The following is a 21,681-nucleotide window of genomic DNA, read 5'->3' as shown; positions in this document are numbered from 1 at the left end:
TCTCATTGGGCTGGAGGACTATTGCGCTACCCACACACATTACCCATTGGGGCTGCTCCGGGATATTGGGAAGTGAAGCTTCAGCAGGAGCCTCCGGGTTAGGATCATCAAAGACCATTAGAAAGGCCACCAGGAAGGCCATTAGGTCCAGGAGGATCGGATCCTGTGTTTCATATAGGGGGTTGATCCATTCCAAGGCATCACCCGCCAGGTAAGACATAATGAATGCCACCTTAACCCGATCGGTGGGAAAACATAGAGGGTAGAACTTGAAGGGTAGCATGCATTGCTCCACAAATGCACGACTTTGTCTTGGATCCCCATAATAACGTAGCGGATCCGCAGGAACGAGAGCAGATAGATCCATCTGGACGGGTGCGTAATTCGCCTGGAACTCAGCTAAAGGGAAAAAAAATTTTTTTATTTATTTATTTTAATGCATGTATTCGCTGGAAAACTTCTCAGAGAGCAAAGGCCGTGGGGCTCAACGGGAACCATGGCCTGAGCATGCTGTAATGCACACGCCCGGACTGACTGGCGTGTGCGTGTTTATGTAGTGATTCTACTGTGCCATGAACCGGAGAGTGCCTGGAGGGGCGTAACTAAGTATCTGCCGGATCCGACCAAGGTCGCACGACGGCATACGACGCCAGTGCACCAGGGAGGAACCGAGCAGAGGAACCAGGGTCTACTCCAGGTCAGACTCCGGACACGGCTGTTGACCCACACCGGGGAATACAGGAACAGGCAGACTAGAGCACAAGCTGGGTAGGGTCCAGTACAGACTGGGAGACAAATTCGAAACCGCAGACGCGGTAGACAGAGCTGAGCAAAGCGAAAACAGCAGACGCGGTGGACAGAGCTGAGCAAAGCGAAAACCGCAGACGCGGTGGACAGAGCTGAGCAAAGCGAAAACCGCAGACGCGGTGGACAGAGCTGAGCAAAGCGAAAACCGCAGACGCGGTGGACAGAGCTGAGCAAAGCGAAAACCGCAGACGCGGTGGACAGAGCTGAGCAAAGCGAAAACCGCAGACACGGTGGACAGAGCTGAGCAAAGCGAAAACCGCAGACGCGGTGGACAGAGCTGAGCAAAACGAAAACCGCAGACGCGGTGGACAGAGCTGAGCAAAGCGAAAACCGCAGACGCGGTGGACAGAGCTGAGCAAAGCGAAAACCGCAGACGCGGTGGACAGAGCTGAGCAAAGCGAAAACCGCAGACGCGGTGGACAGAGCTGAGCAAAGCGAAAACCGCAGACGCGGTGGACAGAGCTGAGCAAAGCGAAAACCACAGACGCGGCGGACAGAGCTGAGCAAAGCGAAAACCGCAGACGCGGCGGACAGAGCTGAGCAAAGCGAAAACCGCAGACGCGGTGGACAGAGCAGAGCAAAGCGAAAACCGCAGACGCGGAAGGAATAGGGCTCTGTTCACATGGAACAGACTAGAAGGGAAAGGCAGAACCAGATACCCACAGGGTACTTGCAGAGAAGTAGCGAGTGGACCACAAACTCACAAACGGAAGTACAGTGACAACGAGCAGGAGTAGGTACGAGTTCAGACTCTGCAGAAAAAGGAAAGGAACGGACATAGAGAAAAAACAGGTAAAAGATAGGAGAGAGTTCAGACTGGAACTGAGTGTACGGAGGAGACCGACACTGCAGCGGGATACAGGAGCGGGTCTGGGAATACGGCCCCCAGAGAGGCGGGACGAACAGGCAAGGAGCGTGTTCAGACTGGCCTGGAAATACAGCCTCCAGGAAGGCGGAACGAACAGGCAAGGAACGAGTAAAGACTGCAGGTTAAGGTACACAGATAGGACACAGTACAGACATGGGAACAGATACTGCAAGACAGGTAACATAGACAGGACCTGGCATGTCAGAGACAAAAGCCAACTGACAGGGCAAGATGCTCAGGCATGGGTTAATGGGGCAGCTGGTTTAAATACCAGGTGACAGACAGCAATAGGCTGAGGACGCACAAAGGGTGTGCCTGCAGCAGGTACAAAAAGCAGGAAGTGATCGGGCGCCGCCCATAAGCAGCAGACACAGAAGCAAACAGACAGCATGGAGGGAAGCCAGAGAGACACCCTGGACTGGAGATCAAGTGCGCGCTCTTGCACAGTGGGAGATGGACCACTATGCAAGGACGCCGCCAGGTATGTTACACTAGGACTCAACAATAATGGCCAAAAGTGTTCAGACTGATATAAAATTTGGTTTCCACAAAGTTTACTGCTTCAGTTTTAACAGTGGTAATTAGTGTAACTCTAGTTTATTATGAATAGAGATCAAATGAACTGCCAACATTTGCAAACTCATTTCTTGCCATGAAAATTTACTTTTTCCGAAAAACCTCATTTCCACTGAATTTAAGCTCTCCAAAAAATGACCTGATTACATGATTTCATTGATCTCGTTAGCTCAGGAGAAAGTGTTCATGAGGACAAGCCAGCTGATATCACTCTGTTCTTATCTTTGACCTTTTTGGTGACTTTTTAGAAAAAAAAATGTCCACGTTTCGCATAATGGTGCAAAATTTATACCAGAAGTCATGCATACATATAATCACTCTACGGATGGACTGGAGTATGCTTGCACCAAATTCTGCATTTTTTTAAGCAATAGTTGATAAATCAGCCAAAAATATATAGAAACCCCAAATCCAACCCACAATAGAGATCATAAAGAAATATCAGGCAAATACATACAAAAAAGACTTTTAAAAATGCTCAAATTAAAAAAAGAATCTTGGACTAGTGAAAACAAGTAACAGAACATCAAACACTAGACCAAAAATAGGCAATAACAAATTGTGCCCTATCTGCTATCTTTTGGTACATCGAGCCATTAGTAGCTGCTCCCTCTATGTTCTTTGCTGAGCTCAAATCTAAATGTGACTTCGAATTTGTAAGTTCAGGAATCCTAAACCTCAGTTAGTTCACTCTGATAGAGACATCAGAAAAAAAACTCAGCATTAAAGAGTTTGCGTCATTTCTCTTTTATGTACTGATAACATACATAAATCAAGAATTTCTAAACTGGATGCAAAATAAGTTATTTTAAAAGTCAACAAAATTGAGTTGTCCTATTAGTCTTCTGTAGCAAGTAGACCCCAGTGAAGTTTTAGTCCTGGAACAATGCTCTAAACGTTTGTATGAAGCCCAGATTTTTATAATTTTTTCTTTTTCATCTTTCTAACATCAACTGAGACAAAGTATTAATGTCACGCAAGCTACAAAATATGACTCGGGTGGGACTCGAACCCACAACCTTTGAATCACATCAGTTCCCTAGAAGTCCAATGCGCTATCCATTGCGCCACAGAGCCACAAGTCTCCTGAATGAGGTGGGTGTTCTGTCTAGTCTAGACAAACCATTTTCCTGATGATGACTTGACACAGTAAGATTCCTGTTCTCTCTGAAACTTTACTTTAGTCTTCTTATATGTAAAAGAAAAACTTGTCAACAAGAAAATGCCAATGTTTTAAAAAAAACATCTATTCATAGTAATGTTAGTTCCGTGTTGCTAAAGTGTGGCATTGAAATGTATGCAAGACCAAGAAAGGGGTAGCTTTTTTTGGTTTCTATCTCTCAAGCGATCAGTTTTATTAATTTCTATTGCTTCAATGCAGTAGCCACTGGCCCTCTGGAACTTATGGCAAGAAAAATTGTTTAGAACATAAGTGTGGTTGTATGCTAATGGACCACTGGATTGGGAAGGATAGGAGTCAATACAAAAGAAATTATTTTAACCATGTGAAAAGACTATCAGAGAACATGTGTTTTAGTCCAAATAATTGCTGGGAAATTTTCTGTAGTGCTCCTGTTATATATCCTGATTTCAGTAGGCACCTATACCATTAATTAGATGTTTTTCCTTTGCTCATTTTTTCCTTTTGCAGTTTTTCAAAGAATAACTAGGACTCAACAATAATGGCCCAAAGTGTTCAGACTGATATAAAATTTAGTTTCCACAAAGTTTACTGCTTCAGTATTAACAGTGGTGATTTGTGTAGCTCTAGTTTATTATGAATAGAGATCAAATGAACTGCCAACATTTGCAAACTCATTTCTTGCCATGAAAATTAACTTATTCAGAAAAACCTCATTTCCACTGAATTTAAGCTCTCCAAAAAATGACTTGATTACATGATTTCATTGATCTCGTTAGCTCAGGAGAAAGTGTTCATGAGGACAAGCCAGCTGATATCACTCTGTTCTTATCTTTGACCTTTTTGGTGACTTTATAGCAAAAAAAATGTCCACGTTTCGCATAATGGTGCAAAATTTATACCAGAAGTCATGCATACATATAATCACTCTACGGATGGACTGGAGTATGCTAACACCAAATTCTGCATTTTTTTAAGCAATAGTTGATAAATCAGCCAAAAATATCTAGAAACCCCAAATCCAACCTACAATAGAGATCATAAAGAATTATCAGGCAAATACATATAAAAAATACTTTTAAAATTGCTCAAATTAAAAAAAGAATCTTGGACTAGTGAAAACAAGTAACAGAACATCAAACACTAGACCAAAAATAGGCAATAACAAATTGTGCCCTATCTGCTATCTTATGGTACATCGAGCCATTAGTAGCTGCTCCCTCTATGTTCTTTGCTGAGCTCAAATCTAAATGTGACTTCCAATTTGTAAGTTCAGGAATCCTAAACCATAGCCTCAGTTAGTTCACTCTGATAGAGACATCAGAAAAAAAACTCAGCATTAAAGAGTTTTTGTCATTTATCTTTTATGTACTGATAACATACATAAATCAAGAATTTCTAAAGTGGATGCAAAATAAGTTATTTTAAAAGTCAACAAAATTGAGTCGTCCTATTAGTCTTCTGTAGCAAGTAGACCCCAGTGAAGTTTTAGTCCTGGAACAATGCTCTAAACGTTAGTATGAAGCCCAGATTTTTATAATTTTTTCTGTTTCATCTTTCTAACATCAACTGAGACAAAGTATTAATGTCACACAAGCTACAAAATATGACTCTGGTGGGACTCAAACCCACAACCTTTGAATCACATCAGTTCCCTAGAAGTCCAATACGCTATCCATTGCGCCACAGAGCCACAAGTCTCCTGAATGAGGTGGGTGTTCTGTCTAGTCTAGACAAACCATTTTCCTGATGATGACTTGACAACAGTAAGATTCCTGTTCTCTTTGAAACTTTGCTTTAGTCTTCTTATGTGTAAAAGTAAAACTTGTCAACAAGAAAATGCAAATGTTTTAAAAAAAAGATCTATTCATATTAATGTTAGTTCCATGTTGCTAAAGTGTGGCATTGAAATGTATGCAAGACCAAGAAAGGGGTAGCTTTTTTTGGTTTCTATCTCTCAAGCGATCGGCTTTATTAATTTCTATTGCTTCAATGCAGTAGCCACTGGCCCTCTGGAACTTATGGGAAGAAAAATTGTTTAGAACATAAGTGTCGTTGTACGCTAATGGACCACTGGATTGGGAAGGATAGGAGTCAATACAAAAGAAATTATTTTAGCCATGTGAAAAGACTATGGCTATGTGCCCACGTTGCATTTATGAAGCAGAAAATTTCTGCTGCATAAATGCAAGTCCTCTCCCGGAAAAACGCATGCGGAATTCCGCACGCGTTTATCGCGCATTTTTCGCGTGTTCATCACGCGTTTTCCACATGCGGAATTGCCTTGTGTTTTTTATGCATTGGACAAAGGCAATTCCGCTTGCGGAAACGCAAAATTAAATGACATGCTGCGGATTTTTGAACGCGGCATAAACGCTGCGGAAAAATCCGCAACATGTGCATAGAACTTGCGGAATCCCATTGGGGACCATGGGGTGCGGATATACATGCGTTTTTCAAGCGTTTACGCTGCGGAAATTCCGCAGCATATACGCTTGAAAAATGCTACGTGGGCACACAGTCTATCAGAGAACATGTGTTTTAGTCCAAATAATTGCTGGGAAATTTTCTGTAGTGCTCCTGCTATATATCCTGATTTCAGCAGGCACCTATACCATTAATTAGATGTTTTTCCTTTGCTCATTTTTTCCTTTTGCAGTTTTTCAAAGAATAACTAGGATTCAACAATAATGGCCCAAAATTGTTCAGACTGATATAAAATTTAGTTTCCATAAAGTTTACTGCTTCAGTATTAACAGTGGTGATTTGTGTAACTCTAGTTTATTATGAATAGAGATCAAACGAACTGCCGACATTTGCAAACGCATTTCTTGCCATAAAAATTAACTTATTCACAAAGACCTCATTTCCACTGAATTTAAGCTCTCCAAAATTGACCTGATTACATGATTTCAGTGATCTTGTTAGCTCAGGAGAAAGTGTTCATGAGGACAAGCCAGCTGATATCATTCTGTTTTTATCTTTGACCTTTTTGGTGACTTTTTAGCAAAAAAAATGTCCACGTTTCACATAATGGTGCAAAATTTATACCAGAAGTCATGCATACATATAATCACTCTACGGATGGACTGGAGTATGCTTGCACCAAATTCTGCATTTTTTTAAGCAATAGTTGATAAATCAGCCAAAAATATCTAGAAACCCCAAATTCAACCCACAATAGAGATCATAAAGAAATATCAGGCAAATACATACAAATAGATTTTTAAAATTGCTCAAATTAAAAAAAGAATCTTGGACTAGTGAAAACAAGTAACAGAACATCAAACACTAGACCAAAAATAGGCAATAAAAAATTGTGCCCTATCTGCTATCCTTTGGGACATGGAGCTGTTAGTAGCTGCTCCCTCTACGTTCTTTGCTGAGCTCAAATCTAAATGTGACTTCCAATTTGTAAGTTCAGGAATCCTAAACCATAGCCTCAGTTAGTTCACTCTGATAGAGACATCAGAAAAAAAACTCAGCATTAAAGAGTTTTTGTCATTTCTCTTTTATGTACTGATAACATACATAAATCAAGAATTTCTAAACTGGATGCAAAATAAGTTATTTTAAAAGTCAACAAAATTGAGTCATCCTATTAGTCTTCTGTAGGAAGTAGACCCCAGTGAAGTTTTTGTCCTTGAACAATGCTCTAAACGTTAGTATGAAGCCCAGATTTGCTAATTTTTTCTTTTCCATCTTTATAACATCAACTGAGACAAAGTATTAATGTCACGCAAGCTACAAAATATGACTCTGGTGGGACTCAAACCCACAACCTTTGAATCACATAAGTTCCACTAGAAGTCCAATGTGCTATCCATTGCGCCACAGACCAGAAGTCTCCTGAATGAGGTGGGTGTTCTGTCTAGTCTAGACAAACCATTTTCCTGATGACTTGACACAGTAAGAGTCCTGTTCTCTTTGAAACTTTGCTTTAGTCTTCTTATATGTAAAAGTAAAACTTGTCAACAAGAAAATGCCATTGTTTTAATAAAAAGATCTATTCATTTTAATGTTAGTTCTGTGTTGCTAAAGTGTGGCATTGAATTGTATGCAAGACCAAGAAATGGGTAGCTTTTTTTGGTTTCTATCTCTCAAGCGATCAGCTTTATTAATTTCTATTGCTTCAATGCAGTAGCCACTGGCCCTCTGGATCTTATGGGAAGAAAAATTGTTTAGAACATAAGTGTCGTTGTACGCTAATGGACCACAGGATTGGGAAGGATAGGAGTCAATACAAAAGAAATTATTTTAGCCATGTGAGAAGACTATTAGAGAACATGTGTTTTAGTCCAAATAATTGCTGGGAAATTTTCTGTTGTGCTCCTGCTATATATCCTGATTTCAGCAGGAACCTATACCATTAATTAGACGTTTTTCCTTTCCTCATTTTTTCCTTTTGCAGTTTTTCAAAAAATAACTAGGACTCAACAATAATGGCCAAAAGTGTTCAAACTGATATAAAATTTGGTTTCCACAAAATTTACTGCTTCAGTTTAACAGTGGTAATTAGTGTAACTCTAGTTTATTATGAATAGAGATCAAATGAACTGCCAACATTTGCAAACTCATTTCTTGCCATGAAAATTAACTTATTCAGAAAAACCTCATTTCCACTGAATTTTAGCTCTCCAAAAAATGACCTGATTACATGATTTCATTGATCTCGTTAGCTCAGGAGAAAGTGTTCATGAGGACAAGCCAGCTGATATCAATCTGTTCTTATCTTTGACCTTTTGGTGACTTTTTAGCAAAAAAAATGTCCACGTTTCGCATAATGGTGCAAAATTTATACCAGAAGTCATGCATACATATAATCAAGCTACGGATGGACTGGAGTATGCTTGCACCAAATTCTGCATTTTTTTAAGCAATAGTTGATAAATCAGCCAAAAATATCTAGAAACCCCAAATCCAACCCACAATAGAGATCATAAAGAAATATCAGGCAAATACATACAAAAAAGACTTTTAAAAATGCTCAAATTAAAAAAAGAATCTTGGACAAGTGAAAACAAGTAACAGAACATCAAACACTAGACCAAAAATAGGCAGTAACAAATTGTGCCCTATCTGCTATCTTTTGGTACATCGAGCCATTAGTATCTGCTCCCTCTATGTTCTTTGCTGAGCTCAAATCTAAATGTGACTTCCAATTTGTAAGTTCAGGAATCCTAAACCATAGCCTCAGTTAGTTCACTCTGATAGAGACATCAGAAAAAAAACTCAGCATTAAAGAGTTTTTGTCATTTCTCTTTTATGTACTGATAACATACATAAATCAAGAATTTCTAAACTGGATGCAAAATAAGTTATTTTAAAAGTCAACAAAATTGAGTCGTCCTATTAGTCTTCTGTAGCAGGTAGACCCCAGTTAAGTTTTAGTCCTGGAACAATGCTCTAAACGTTAGTATGAAGCCCAGATTTTTATAATTTTTTCTTTTTCATCTTTCTAACATCAACTGAGGCAAAGTATTAATGTCACGCAAGCTACAAAATATGACTCTGGTGGGACTCGAACCCACAACCTTTGAATCACATGCAGTTCCCTAGAAGTCCAATGCGCTATCCATTGCGCCACAGAGCCACAAGTCTTCTGAATGAGGTGTGTATTCTGTCTATTCTAGACAAACCATTTTCCTGATGACTTGACAACAGTAAGATTCCTGTTCTCTTTGAAACTTTGCTTTAGTCTTCTTATATGTAAAAGTAAAACTTGTCAACAAGAAAATGCAAATGTTTTAAAAAAAAGATCTATTCATATTAATGCTAGTTCCGTGTTGCTAAAGTGTGGCATTGAAATGTATGCAAGACCAAGGAAGGGGTAGCTTTTTTTGGTTTCTATCTCTCAAGCGATCAGCTTTATTAATTTCTATTGCTTCAATGCAGTAGCCACTGGCCCTCTGGATCTTATGGGAAGAAAAATTGTTTAGAACATAAGTGTCGTTGTACGCTAATGGACCACTGGATTGGGAAGGATAGGAGTCAATACAAATGAAATTATTTTAGCCATGTGAAAAGACTATCAGAAAACATGTGTTTTAGTCCAAATAATTGCTGGGAAATTTTCTGTAGTGCTCCTGCTATATATCCTGATTTCAGCAGGCACCTATACCATTAATTAGATGTTTTTCCTTTGCTCATTTTTTCCTTTTGCAGTTTTTCAAAGAATAACTAGGATTCAACAATAATGGCCCAAAATTGTTCAGACTGATATAAAATTTAGTTTCCACAAAGTTTACTGCTTCAGTATTAACAGTGGTGATTTGTGTAACTCTAGTTTATTATGAATAGAGATCAAACGAACTGCCGACATTTGCAAACGCATTTCTTGCCATAAAAATTAACTTATTCACAATAACCTCATTTCCACTGAATTTAAGCTCTCCAAAATTGACCTGATTACATGATTTCAGTGATCTTGTTAGCTCAGGAGAAAGTGTTCATGAGGACAAGCCAGCTGATATCATTCTGTTTTTATCTTTGACCTTTTTGGTGACTTTTTAGCAAAAAAAATGTCCACGTTTCACATAATGGTGCAAAATTTATACCAGAAGTCATGCATACATATAATCACTCTACGGATGGACTGGAGTATGCTTGCACCAAATTCTGCATTTTTTTAAGCAATAGTTGATAAATCAGCCAAAAATATCTAGAAACCCCAAATTCAACCCACAATAGAGATCATAAAGAAATATCAGGCAAATACATACAAATAGATTTTTAAAATTGCTCAAATTAAAAAAAGAATCTTGGACTAGTGAAAACAAGTAACAGAACATCAAACACTAGACCAAAAATAGGCAATAACAAATTGTGCCCTATCTGCTATCCTTTGGGACATGGAGCTGTTAGTAGCTGCTCCCTCTACGTTCTTTGCTGAGCTCAAATCTAAATGTGACTACCAATTTGTAAGTTCAGGAATCCTAAACCATAGCCTCAGTTAGTTCACTCTGATAGAGACATCAGAAAAAAAACTCAGCATTAAAGAGTTTTTGTCATTTCTCTTTTATGTACTGATAACATACATAAATCAAGAATTTCTAAACTGGATGCAAAATAAGTTATTTTAAAAGTCAACAAAATTGAGTCATCCTATTAGTCTTCTGTAGGAAGTAGACCCCAGTGAAGTTTTTGTCCTTGAACAATGCTCTAAACGTTAGTATGAAGCCCAGATTTGCTAATTTTTTCTTTTCCATCTTTATAACATCAACTGAGACAAAGTATTAATGTCACGCAAGCTACAAAATATGACTCTGGTGGGACTCAAACCCACAACCTTTGAATCACATAAGTTCCACTAGAAGTCCAATGTGCTATCCATTGCGCCACAGACCAGAAGTCTCCTGAATGAGGTGGGTGTTCTGTCTAGTCTAGACAAACCATTTTCCTGATGACTTGACACAGTAAGATTCCTGTTCTCTTTGAAACTTTGCTTTTGTCTTCTTATATGTAAAAGTAAAACTTGTCAACAAGAAAATGCCAATGTTTTAAAAAAAAGATCTATTCATATTAATGTTAGTTCCGTGTTGCTAAAGTGTGGCATTGAAATGTATGGAAGACCAAGAAAGGGGTAGCTTTTTTTGGTTTCTATCTCTCAAGCGATCAGCTTTATTAATTTCTATTGCTTCAATGCAGTAACCACTGGCCCTCTGGAACTTATGGGAAGAAAAATTGTTTAGAACATAAGTGTCGTTGTACGCTAATGGACCACTGGATTGGGAAGGATAGAAGTCAATTCAAAAGAAATTATTTTAGCCATGTGAAAAGACTATCAGAAAACATGTGATTTAGTCCAAATAATTGCTGGGAAATTTTCTGTAGTGCTCCTTCTATATATCCTGATTTCAGCAGGCACCTATACCGTTAATTAGATGTTTTTCCTTTGCTTATTTTTTCCTTCTGTAGTTTTTCAAAGAATAACTAGGACTAAACAATAATGGCCAAAAGTGTTCAAACTGATATAAAATTTGGTTTCCACAAAGTTTACTGCTTCAGTTTAACAGTGGTAGTTAGTGTAACTCTAGTTTATTATGAATAGAGATCAAACAAACTGCCAACATTTGCAAACTCATTTCTTGCCATAAAAATTAACTTATTCACAAAAACCTCATTTCCACTGAATTTAAGCTCTCCAAAAATTGACCTGATTACATGATTTCAGTGATCTCATTAGCTCAGGAGAAAGTGTTCATGAGGACAAGCCAGCTGATATCACTCTGTTCTTATCTTTGACCTTTTTGGTGACTTTTTAGCAAAAAAAATGTCCACGTTTCACATAATGGTGCAAAATTTATACCAGAAGTCATGCATACATATAATCACGCTACGGATGGACTGGAGTATGCTTGCACCAAATTCTGCATTTTTTTAAGCAATAGTTGATAAATCAGCCAAAAATATCTAGAAACCCCAAATCCAACCCACAATAGAGATCATAAAGAAATATCAGGCAAATACATACAAAAAAGACTTTTAAAAATGCTCAAATTAAAAAAAGAATCTTGGACTAGTGAAACAAGTAACAGAACATCAAACACTAGACCAAAAATAGGCAATAACAAATTGTGCCCTATCTGCTATCTTTTGGTACATCGAGCCATTAGTATCTGCTCCCTCTATGTTCTTTGCTGAGCTCAAATCTAAATGTGACTTCCAATTTGTAAGTTCAGGAATCCTAAACCATAGCCTCAGTTAGTTCACTCTGATAGAGACATCAGAAAAAAAACTCAGCATTAAAGAGTTTTTGTCATTTCTCTTTTATGTACTGATAACATACATAAATCAAGAATTTCTAAACTGGATGCAAAATAAGTTATTTTAAAAGTCAACAAAATTGAGTCGTCCTATTAGTCTTCTGTAGCAAGTAGACCCCAGTGAAGTTTTAGTCCTGGAACAATGCTCTAAACGTTAGTATGAAGCCCAGATTTTTATAATTTTTACTTTTTCATCTTTCTAACATCAACTGAGGCAAAGTATTAATGTCCCACAAGCTACAAAACATGACTCTGGCGGGACTTGAACCCACAACCTTTGAATCACATCAGTTCCCTAGAATTCCAATGCGCTATCCATTGCGCCACAGAGCCACAAGTCTCCTGAATGAGGTGGGTGTTCTGTCTAGTCTAGACAAACCATTTTCCTGATGATGACTTGACAACAGTAAGATTCCTGTTCTCTTTGAAACTTTGCTTTAGTCTTCTTATATGTAAAAGTAAAACTTGTCAACAAGAAAATGCAAATGTTTTAAAAAAAAGATCTATTCATATTAATGCTAGTTCCGTGTTGCGAAAGTGTGGCATTGAAATGTATGCAAGACCAAGGAAGGGGTAGCTTTTTTTGGTTTCTATCTCTCAAGCGATCAGCTTTATTAATTTCTATTGCTTCAATGCAGTAGCCACTGGCCCTCTGGATCTTATGGGAAGAAAAATTGTTTAGAACATAAGTGTCGTTGTACGCTAATGGACCACAGGATTGGGAAGGATAGGAGTCAATACAAAAGAAATTATTTTAGCCATGTGAGAAGACTATTAGAGAACATGTGTTTTAGTCCAAATAATTGCTGGGAAATTTTCTGTTGTGCTCCTGCTATATATCCTGATTTCAGCAGGAACCTATACCATTAATTAGACGTTTTTCCTTTCCTCATTTTTTCCTTTTGCAGTTTTTCAAAAAATAACTAGGACTCAACAATAATGGCCAAAAGTGTTCAAACTGATATAAAATTTGGTTTCCACAAAATTTACTGCTTCAGTTTAACAGTGGTAATTAGTGTAACTCTAGTTTATTATGAATAGAGATCAAATGAACTGCCAACATTTGCAAACTCATTTCTTGCCATGAAAATTAACTTATTCAGAAAAACCTCATTTCCACTGAATTTTAGCTCTCCAAAAAATGACCTGATTACATGATTTCATTGATCTCGTTAGCTCAGGAGAAAGTGTTCATGAGGACAAGCCAGCTGATATCAATCTGTTCTTATCTTTGACCTTTTGGTGACTTTTTAGCAAAAAAAATGTCCACGTTTCGCATAATGGTGCAAAATTTATACCAGAAGTCATGCATACATATAATCACGCTACGGATGGACTGGAGTATGCTTGCACCAAATTCTGCATTTTTTTAAGCAATAGTTGATAAATCAGCCAAAAATATCTAGAAACCCCAAATCCAACCCACAATAGAGATCATAAAGAAATATCAGGCAAATACATACAAAAAAGACTTTTAAAAATGCTCAAATTAAAAAAAGAATCTTGGACTAGTGAAAACAAGTAACAGAACATCAAACACTAGACCAAAAATAGGCAATAACAAATTGTGCCCTATCTGCTATCTTTTGGTACATCGAGCCATTAGTATCTGCTCCCTCTATGTTCTTTGCTGAGCTCAAATCTAAATGTGACTTCCAATTTGTAAGTTTAGGAATCCTAAACCATAGCCTCAGTTAGTTCACTCTGATAGAGACATCAGAAAAAAAACTCAGCATTAAAGAGTTTTTGTCATTTCTCTTTTATGTACTGATAACATACATAAATCAAGAATTTCTAAACTGGATGCAAAATAAGTTATTTTAAAAGTCAACAAAATTGAGTCGTCCTATTAGTCTTCTGTAGCAGGTAGACCCCAGTTAAGTTTTAGTCCTGGAACAATGCTCTAAACGTTAGTATGAAGCCCAGATTTTTATAATTTTTTCTTTTTCATTTTTCTAACATCAACTGAGGCAAAGTATTAATGTCACGCAAGCTACAAAATATGACTCTGGTGGGACTCGAACCCACAACCTTTGAATCACATCAGTTCCTTAGAAGTCCAATGCGCTATCCATTGCGCCACAGAGACACAAGTCTCCTGAATGAGGTGTGTATTCTGTCTAGTCTAGACAAACCATTTTCCTGATGACTTGACAACAGTAAGATTCCTGTTCTCTTTGAAACTTTGCTTTAGTCTTCTTATATGTAAAAGTAAAACTTGTCAACAAGAAAATGCAAATGTTTTAAAAAAAGATCTATTCATATTAATGCTAGTTCCGTGTTGCTAAAGTGTGGCATTGAAATGTATGCAAGACCAAGGAAGGGGTAGCATTTTTTGGTTTCTATCTCTCAAGCGATCAGCTTTATTAATTTCTATTGCTTCAATGCAGTAGCCACTGGCCCTCTGGATCTTATGGGAAGAAAAATTGTTTAGAACATAAGTGTCGTTGTACGCTAATGGACCACTGGATTGGGAAGGATAGGAGTCAATACAAATGAAATTATTTTAGCCATGTGAAAAGACTATCAGAAAACATGGGTTTTAGTCCAAATAATTGCTGGGAAATTTTCTGTAGTGCTCCTGCTATATATCCTGATTTCAGCAGGCACCTATACCATTAATTAGATGTTTTTCCTTTGCTCATTTTTTCCTTTTGTAGTTTTTCAAAGAATAACTAGGACTCAACAATAATGGCCCAAAATTGTTCAGACTGATATAAAATTTAGTTTCCATAAAGTTTACTGCTTCAGTATTAACAGTGGTGATTTGTGTAACTCTAGTTTATTATGAATAGAGATCAAACGAACTGCCAACATTTGCAAACGCATTTCTTGCCATAAAAATTAACTTGTTCACAAAAACCTCATTTCCACTGAATTTAAGCTCTCCAAAAATTGACCTGATTACATGATTTCAGTGATCTCATTAGCTCAGGAGAAAGTGTTCATGAGGACAAGCCAGCTGATATCACTCTGTTCTTATCTTTGACCTTTTTGGTGACTTTTTAGCAAAAAAAATGTCCACGTTTCACATAATGGTGCAAAATTTATACCAGAAGTCATGCATACATATAATCACTCTACGGATGGACTGGAGTATGCTTGCACCAAATTCTGCATTTTTTTAAGCAATAGTTGATAAATCAGCCAAAAATATCTAGAAACCCCAAATCCAACCTACAATAGAGATCGTAAAGAAATATCAGGCAAATACATACAAAAAGATTTTTAAAATTGCTCAAATTAAAAAAAGAATCTTGGACTAGTGAAAACAAGTAACAGAACATCAAACACTAGACCAAAAATAGGCAATAACAAATTGTGCCCTATCTGTTATCCTTTGGGACATGGAGCTGTTAGTAGCTGCTCCCTCTATGTTCTTTGCTGAGCTCAAATCTAAATGTGACTTCCAATTTGTAAGTTCAGGAATCCTAAACCATAGCCTCAGTTAGTTCACTCTGATAGAGACATCAGAAAAAAAACTCAGCATTAAAGAGCTTCTGTCATTTCTCTTTTATGTACTGATAACATACATAAATCAAGAATTTCTAAACTGGATGCAAAATAAGTTATTTTAAAAGTCAACAAAATTGAGTTTTCCTATTAGTCTTCTGTAGCAAGCAGACCCCAGTTAAGTTTTAGTCCTGGAACAATGTTCTAAACGTTAGTATGAAGCCCAGATTTTTATAATTTTTTCTTTTTCATCTTTCTAACATCAACTGAGACAAAGTATTAATGTAACGCAAGATACAAAATGCGACTCTGGTGGGACTCGAACCCACAACCTTTGAATCACATCAGTTCCCTAGAAGTCCAATACGCTATCCATTGCGCCACAGAGCCACAAGTCTCCTGAATGAGGTCGGTGTTCTGTCTAGTCTAGAGAAACCATTTTCCTGATGATGACTTGACACAGTAAGATTCCTGTTCTCTTTGAGACTTTACTTTAGTCTTCTTATATGTAAAAGTAAAACTTGTCAACAAGAAAATGCCAATGTTTTAAAAAAAAGATCTATTCATATTAATGTTAGTTCTGTGTTGCTAAAGTGTGGCATTGAAATGTATGCAAAACCAAGAAAGGGGTAGCTTTTTTTGGTTTCTATCTCTCAAGCGATCAGCTTTATTAATTTCTATTGCTTCAATGCAGTAGCCACTGACCCTCTGGAACTTATGGCAAGAAAAATTGTTTAGAACATAAGTGTGGTTGTATGCTAATGGACCACTGGATTGGGAAGGATAGGAGCCAAAACAAAAGAAATTATTTAAGCCATGTGAAAAGACTATCAGAGAACATGTGTTTTAGTCCAAATAATTGCTGGGAAATTTTCTGTTGTGCTCCTGCTATATATCCTGATTTCAGCAGGAACCTATACCATTAATTAGACGTTTTTCCTTTCATCATTTTTTCCTTTTGCAGTTTTTCAAAGAATAGCTAGGACTCAACAATAATGGCCAAAAGTGTTCAAACTGATATAAAATTTGGTTTCCACAAAGTTTACTGCTTCAGTTTTAACAGTGGTAATTATAGTAACTCTATTTTATTATGAATAGAGATCAAATGAACTGCCAACATTTGCAAACTCATTTCTTGCCATGAAAATTAACTTTTTTAGAAAAACCTCATTTCCACTGAATTTAAGCTCTCCAAAAAATGACCTGATTACATGATTTCATTGATCTCGTTAGCTCAGGAGAAAGTGTTCATGAGGACAAGCCAGCTGATATCACTCTGTTCTTATCTTTGACCTTTTTGGTGACTTTTTAGCAAAAAAAATGTCCATGTTTCGCATAATGGTGCAAAATTTATACCAGAAGTCATGCATACATATAATCACTCTACGGATGGACTGGAGTATGCTTGCACCAAATTCTGCATTTTTTTAAGCAATAGTTGATAAATCAGCCAAAAATATCTAGAAACCCCAAATCCAACCCACAATAGAGATCATAAAGAAATATCAGGCAAATACATACAAAAAAGACTTTTAAAAATGCTGAAATTAAAAAAAGAATCTTGGACTAGTGAAAACAAGTAACAGAACATCAAACACTAGACCAAAAATAGGCAATAACAAATTGTGCCCTATCTGCTATCTTTTGGTACATCGAGCCATTAGTAGCTGCTCCCTCTATGTTCTTTGCTGAGCTCAAATCTAAATGTGACTTCCAATTTGTAAGTTCAGGAATCCTAAACCATAGCCTCAGTTAGTTCACTCTGATAGAGACATCAGAAAAAAAACTCAGCATTAAAGAGTTTTTGTCATTTCTCTTTTATGTACTGATAACATACATAAATCAAGAATTTCTAAACTGGATGCAAAATAAGTTATTTTAAAAGTCAACAAAATTGAGTCGTCCTATTAGTCTTCTGTAGCAAGTAGACCCCAGTGAAGTTTTAGTCCTGGAACAATGCTCTAAATGTTAGTATGAAGCCCAGATTTTTATAATTTTTTCTTTTTCATCTTTCTAACATCAACTGAGACAAAGTATTAATGTCACGCAAGCTACAAAATATGACTCTGGTGGGACTCAAACCCACAACCTTTGAATCACATCAGTTCCCTAGAAGTCCAATGCGCTATCCATTGCGCCACAGAGCCACAAGTCTCCTGAATAAGGTGGGTGTTCTGTCTAGTCTAGACAAACCATTTATTTGATGATGACTTGACACAGTAAGATTCCTGTTCTCTTTGAAACTTTACTTTAGTCTTCTTATATGTAAATGTAAAACTTGTCAACAAGAAAATGCCAATGTTTTAAAAAAAAGATCTATTCATATTAATGTTAGTTCCATGTTGCTAAAGTGTGGCATTGAAATGTATGCAAGACCAAGAAAGGGGTAGCTTTTTTTGGTTTCTATCTCTCAAGCGATCAGCTGTATTAATTTCTATTGCTTCAATGCAGTAGCCACTGGCCCTCTGGAACTTATGGCAAGAAAAATTGTTTAGAACATAAGTGTGGTTGTATGCTAATGGACGACTGGATTGGGAAGGATAGGAGTCAATACAAAAGAATTTATTTTATCCATGTGAAAATACTATCAGAGAACATGTGTTTTAGTCCAAATAATTGCTGGGAAATTTTCTGTAGTGCTCCTGCTATATATCCTGATTTCAGCAGGCACCTATACCATTAATTAGATGTTTTTCCTTTGCTTATTTTTTCCTTTTGCAGTTTTTCAAAGAATAACTAGGACTCAACAATAATGGCCCAAAGTGTTCAAACTGATATAAAATTTGGTTTCCACAAAGTTTACTGCTTCAGTTTTAACAGTGGTAATAAGAGTAACTCTAGTTTATTATGAATAGAGATCAAATGAACTGCCAACATTTGCAAACTCATTTCTTGCCATGAAAATTAACTTTTTCAGAAAAACCTCATTTCCACTGAATTTAAGCTCTCCAAAAAATGACCTGATTACATGATTTCATTGATCTCGTTAGCTCAGGAGAAAGTGTTCATGAGGACAAGCCAGCTGATATCACTCTGTTCTTATCTTTGACCTTTTTGGTGACTTTTTAGCAAAAAAAATGTCCACGTTTCGCATAATGGTGCAAAAGTTATACCAGAAGTCATGCATACATATAATCACTCTACGGATGGACTGGAGTATGCTTGCACCAAATTCTGCATTTTTTTAAGCAATAGTTGATAAATCAGCCAAAAATATCTAGAAACCCCAAATCCAACCCACAATAGAGATCATAAAGAAATATCAGGCAAATACATACAAAAAAGACTTTTAAAAATGCTCAAATTGAAAAAAGAATCTTGGACTAGTGAAAACAAGTAACAGAACATCAAACACTAGACCAAAAATAGGCAAAAACAAATTGTCCCTATCTGATATCTTTTGGTACATCGAGCCATTAGTAGCTGCTCCCTCTATGTTCTTTGCTGAGCTCAAATCTAAATGTGACTTCCAATTTGTAAGTTCAGGAATCCTAAACCATAGCCTCAGTTAGTTCACTCTGATAGAGACATCAGAAAAAAAACTCAGCATTAAAGAGTTTTTGTCATTTCTCTTTTATGTACTGATAACATACATAAATCAAGAATTTCTAAACTGGATGCAAAATAAGTTATTTTAAAAGTCAACAAAATTGAGTCGTCCTATTAGTCTTCTGTAGCAAGTAGACCCAAGTGAAGTTTTAGTCCTGGAACAATGCTCTAAACGTTAGTATGAAGCCCAGATTTTTATAATTTTTTCTTTTTCATCTTTCTAACATCAACTGAGACAAAGTATTAATGTCACGCAAGCTACAAAATATGACTCTGGTGGGACTCGAACCCACAACCTTTGAATCACATCAGTTCCCTAGAAGTCCAATGAGCTATCCATTGCACCACAGAGCCACAAGTGTCCTGAATGAGGTGGGTGTTCTGTCTAGTCTAGACAAACCATTTTCCTGATCATGACTTGACACAGTAAGATTCCTGTTCTCTTTGAAACTTTACTTTAGTCTTCTTATATGTAAAAGTAAAACTTGTCAACAAGAAAATGCCAATGTTTTAAAAAAAAGATCTATTCATATTAATGTTAGTTCCGTGTTGCTAAAGTGTGGCATTGAAATGTATGCAAGACCAAGAAAGGGGTAGCTTTTTTTGGTTTCTATCTCTCAAGCGATCAGCTGTATTAATTTCTATTGCTTCAATGCAGTAGCCACTGGCCCTCTGGAACTTATGGCAAGAAAAATTGTTTAGAACATAAGTGTGGTTGTATGCTAATGGACCACTGGATTGGGAAGGATAGGAGTCAATACAAAAGAATTTATTTTATCCATGTGAAAATACTATCAGAGAACATGTGTTTTACTCCAAATAATTGCTGGGAAATTTTCTGTAGTGCTCCTGCTATATATCCTGATTTCAGCAGGCACCTATACCATTAATTAGATGTTTTTCCTTTGCTTATTTTTTCCTTTTGCAGTTTTTCAAAGAATAACTAGGACTCAACAATAATGGCCCAAAGTGTTCAAACTGATATAAAATTTGGTTTCCACAAAGTTTACTGCTTCAGTTTTAACAGTGGAAATTAGAGTAACTCTAGTTTATTATGAATAGAGATCAAATGAACTGCCAACATTTGCAAACCCATTTCTTGCCATGAAAATTAACTTTTTCAGAAAAACCTCATTTCCACTGAATTTAAGCTCTCCAAAAAATGACCTGATTACATGATTTCATTGATCTCGTTAGCTCAGGAGAAAGTGTTCATGAGGACAAGCCAGCTGATATCACTCTGTTCTTATCTTTGACCTTTTTGGTGACTTTTTAGCAAAAAAAATGTCCACGTTTCGCATAATGGTGCAAAAGTTATACCAGAAGTCATGCATACATATAATCACTCTACGGATGGACTGGAGTATGCTTGCACCAAATTCTGCATTTTTTTAAGCAATAGTTGATAAATCAGCCAAAAATATCTAGAAACCCCAAATCCAACCCACAATAGAGATCATAAAGAAATATCAGGCAAATACATACAAAAAAGACTTTTAAAAATGCTCAAATTGAAAAAAGAATCTTGGACTAGTGAAAACAAGTAACAGAACATCAAACACTAGACCAAAAATAGGCAATAACAAATTGTCCCTATCTGATATCTTTTGGTACATCGAGCCATTAGTAGCTGCTCCCTCTATGTTCTTTGCTGAGCTCAAATCTAAATGTGACTTCCAATTTGTAAGTTCAGGAATCCTAAACCATAGCCTCAGTTAGTTCACTCTGATAGAGACATCAGAAAAAAAACTCAGCATTAAAGAGTTTTTGTCATTTCTCTTTTATGTACTGATAACATACATAAATCAAGAATTTCTAAACTGGATGCAAAATAAGTTATTTTAAAAGTCAACAAAATTGAGTCGTCCTATTAGTCTTCTGTAGCAAGTAGACCCAAGTGAAGTTTTAGTCCTGGAACAATGCTCTAAACGTTAGTATGAAGCCCAGATTTTTATAATTTTTTCTTTTTCATCTTTCTAACATCAACTGAGACAAAGTATTAATGTCACGAAAGCTACAAAATATGACTCTGGTGGGACTTGAACCCACAACCTTTGAATCACATCAGTACCCTAGAAGTCCAATGAGCTATCCATTGCGCCACAGAGGCACAAGTCTCCTGAATGAGGTGGGTGTTCTGTCTAGTCTAGACAAACCATTTTCCTGATGATGACTTGACACAGTAAGATTCCTGTTCTCTTTGAAACTTTGCTTTAGTCTTCTTATATGTAAAAGTAAAACTTGTCAACAAGAAAATGCCAATGTTTTAAAAAAAAGATCTTTTCTTATTAATGTTAGTTCCGTGTTGCTAAAGTGTGGCATTGAAATGTATGCAAGACCAGGAAAGGGGAAGCTTTTTTTGGTTTCTATCTCTCAAGCGATCAGCTTTATTAATTTCTATTGCTTCAATGCAGTAGCCACTGGCCATCTGGAACTTATGGGAAGAAAAATTGTTTAGAACATAAGTGTCGTTGTACGCTAATGGACCAATGGATTGGGAAGGATAGGAGTCAATACAAAAG

The 21,681-nt window shown here is 36.8% G+C and overlaps 8 non-coding genes across 8 annotated transcripts; all 8 read right to left on the bottom strand.

The window, feature by feature from the left end:
- Positions 1–3,242: 3,242 nt before the first annotated feature.
- On the bottom strand, positions 3,243–3,328 carry TRNAR-UCU (transfer RNA arginine (anticodon UCU)). Its single transcript is given in 2 exon segments — positions 3,243–3,278; positions 3,292–3,328. It is a non-coding gene; the product is annotated as a tRNA-Arg (tRNA).
- Positions 3,329–4,999: 1,671 nt separating this feature from the next.
- Positions 5,000–5,085, bottom strand: TRNAR-UCU (transfer RNA arginine (anticodon UCU)). Its single transcript is given in 2 exon segments — positions 5,000–5,035; positions 5,049–5,085. It is a non-coding gene; the product is annotated as a tRNA-Arg (tRNA).
- A 3,813-nt stretch (positions 5,086–8,898) lies between these two features.
- Positions 8,899–8,985, bottom strand: TRNAR-UCU (transfer RNA arginine (anticodon UCU)). Its single transcript is given in 2 exon segments — positions 8,899–8,934; positions 8,949–8,985. It is a non-coding gene; the product is annotated as a tRNA-Arg (tRNA).
- A 3,419-nt stretch (positions 8,986–12,404) lies between these two features.
- On the bottom strand, positions 12,405–12,490 carry TRNAR-UCU (transfer RNA arginine (anticodon UCU)). The gene is given in 2 exon segments: positions 12,405–12,440; positions 12,454–12,490. It is a non-coding gene; the product is annotated as a tRNA-Arg (tRNA).
- A 1,670-nt stretch (positions 12,491–14,160) lies between these two features.
- On the bottom strand, positions 14,161–14,246 carry TRNAR-UCU (transfer RNA arginine (anticodon UCU)). The gene is given in 2 exon segments: positions 14,161–14,196; positions 14,210–14,246. It is a non-coding gene; the product is annotated as a tRNA-Arg (tRNA).
- Positions 14,247–15,914: 1,668 nt separating this feature from the next.
- Positions 15,915–16,000, bottom strand: TRNAR-UCU (transfer RNA arginine (anticodon UCU)). Its single transcript is given in 2 exon segments — positions 15,915–15,950; positions 15,964–16,000. It is a non-coding gene; the product is annotated as a tRNA-Arg (tRNA).
- A 1,671-nt stretch (positions 16,001–17,671) lies between these two features.
- Positions 17,672–17,757, bottom strand: TRNAR-UCU (transfer RNA arginine (anticodon UCU)). Its single transcript is given in 2 exon segments — positions 17,672–17,707; positions 17,721–17,757. It is a non-coding gene; the product is annotated as a tRNA-Arg (tRNA).
- Positions 17,758–19,427: 1,670 nt separating this feature from the next.
- Positions 19,428–19,513, bottom strand: TRNAR-UCU (transfer RNA arginine (anticodon UCU)). Its single transcript is given in 2 exon segments — positions 19,428–19,463; positions 19,477–19,513. It is a non-coding gene; the product is annotated as a tRNA-Arg (tRNA).
- Positions 19,514–21,681: the final 2,168 nt, after the last annotated feature.

The sequence above is a fragment of the Phyllobates terribilis genome, unplaced genomic scaffold (assembly GCF_046119375.1).
Source record: "Phyllobates terribilis strain yellow unplaced genomic scaffold, ASM4611937v1 Scaffold_1__5_contigs__length_1240528914, whole genome shotgun sequence".
In the NCBI taxonomy this organism is placed as follows: domain Eukaryota; kingdom Metazoa; phylum Chordata; class Amphibia; order Anura; family Dendrobatidae; genus Phyllobates; species Phyllobates terribilis.
The sequence above is the reverse complement of the archived record's forward strand: the minus strand, read 5'-3'. Positions and strand labels throughout refer to the sequence as shown.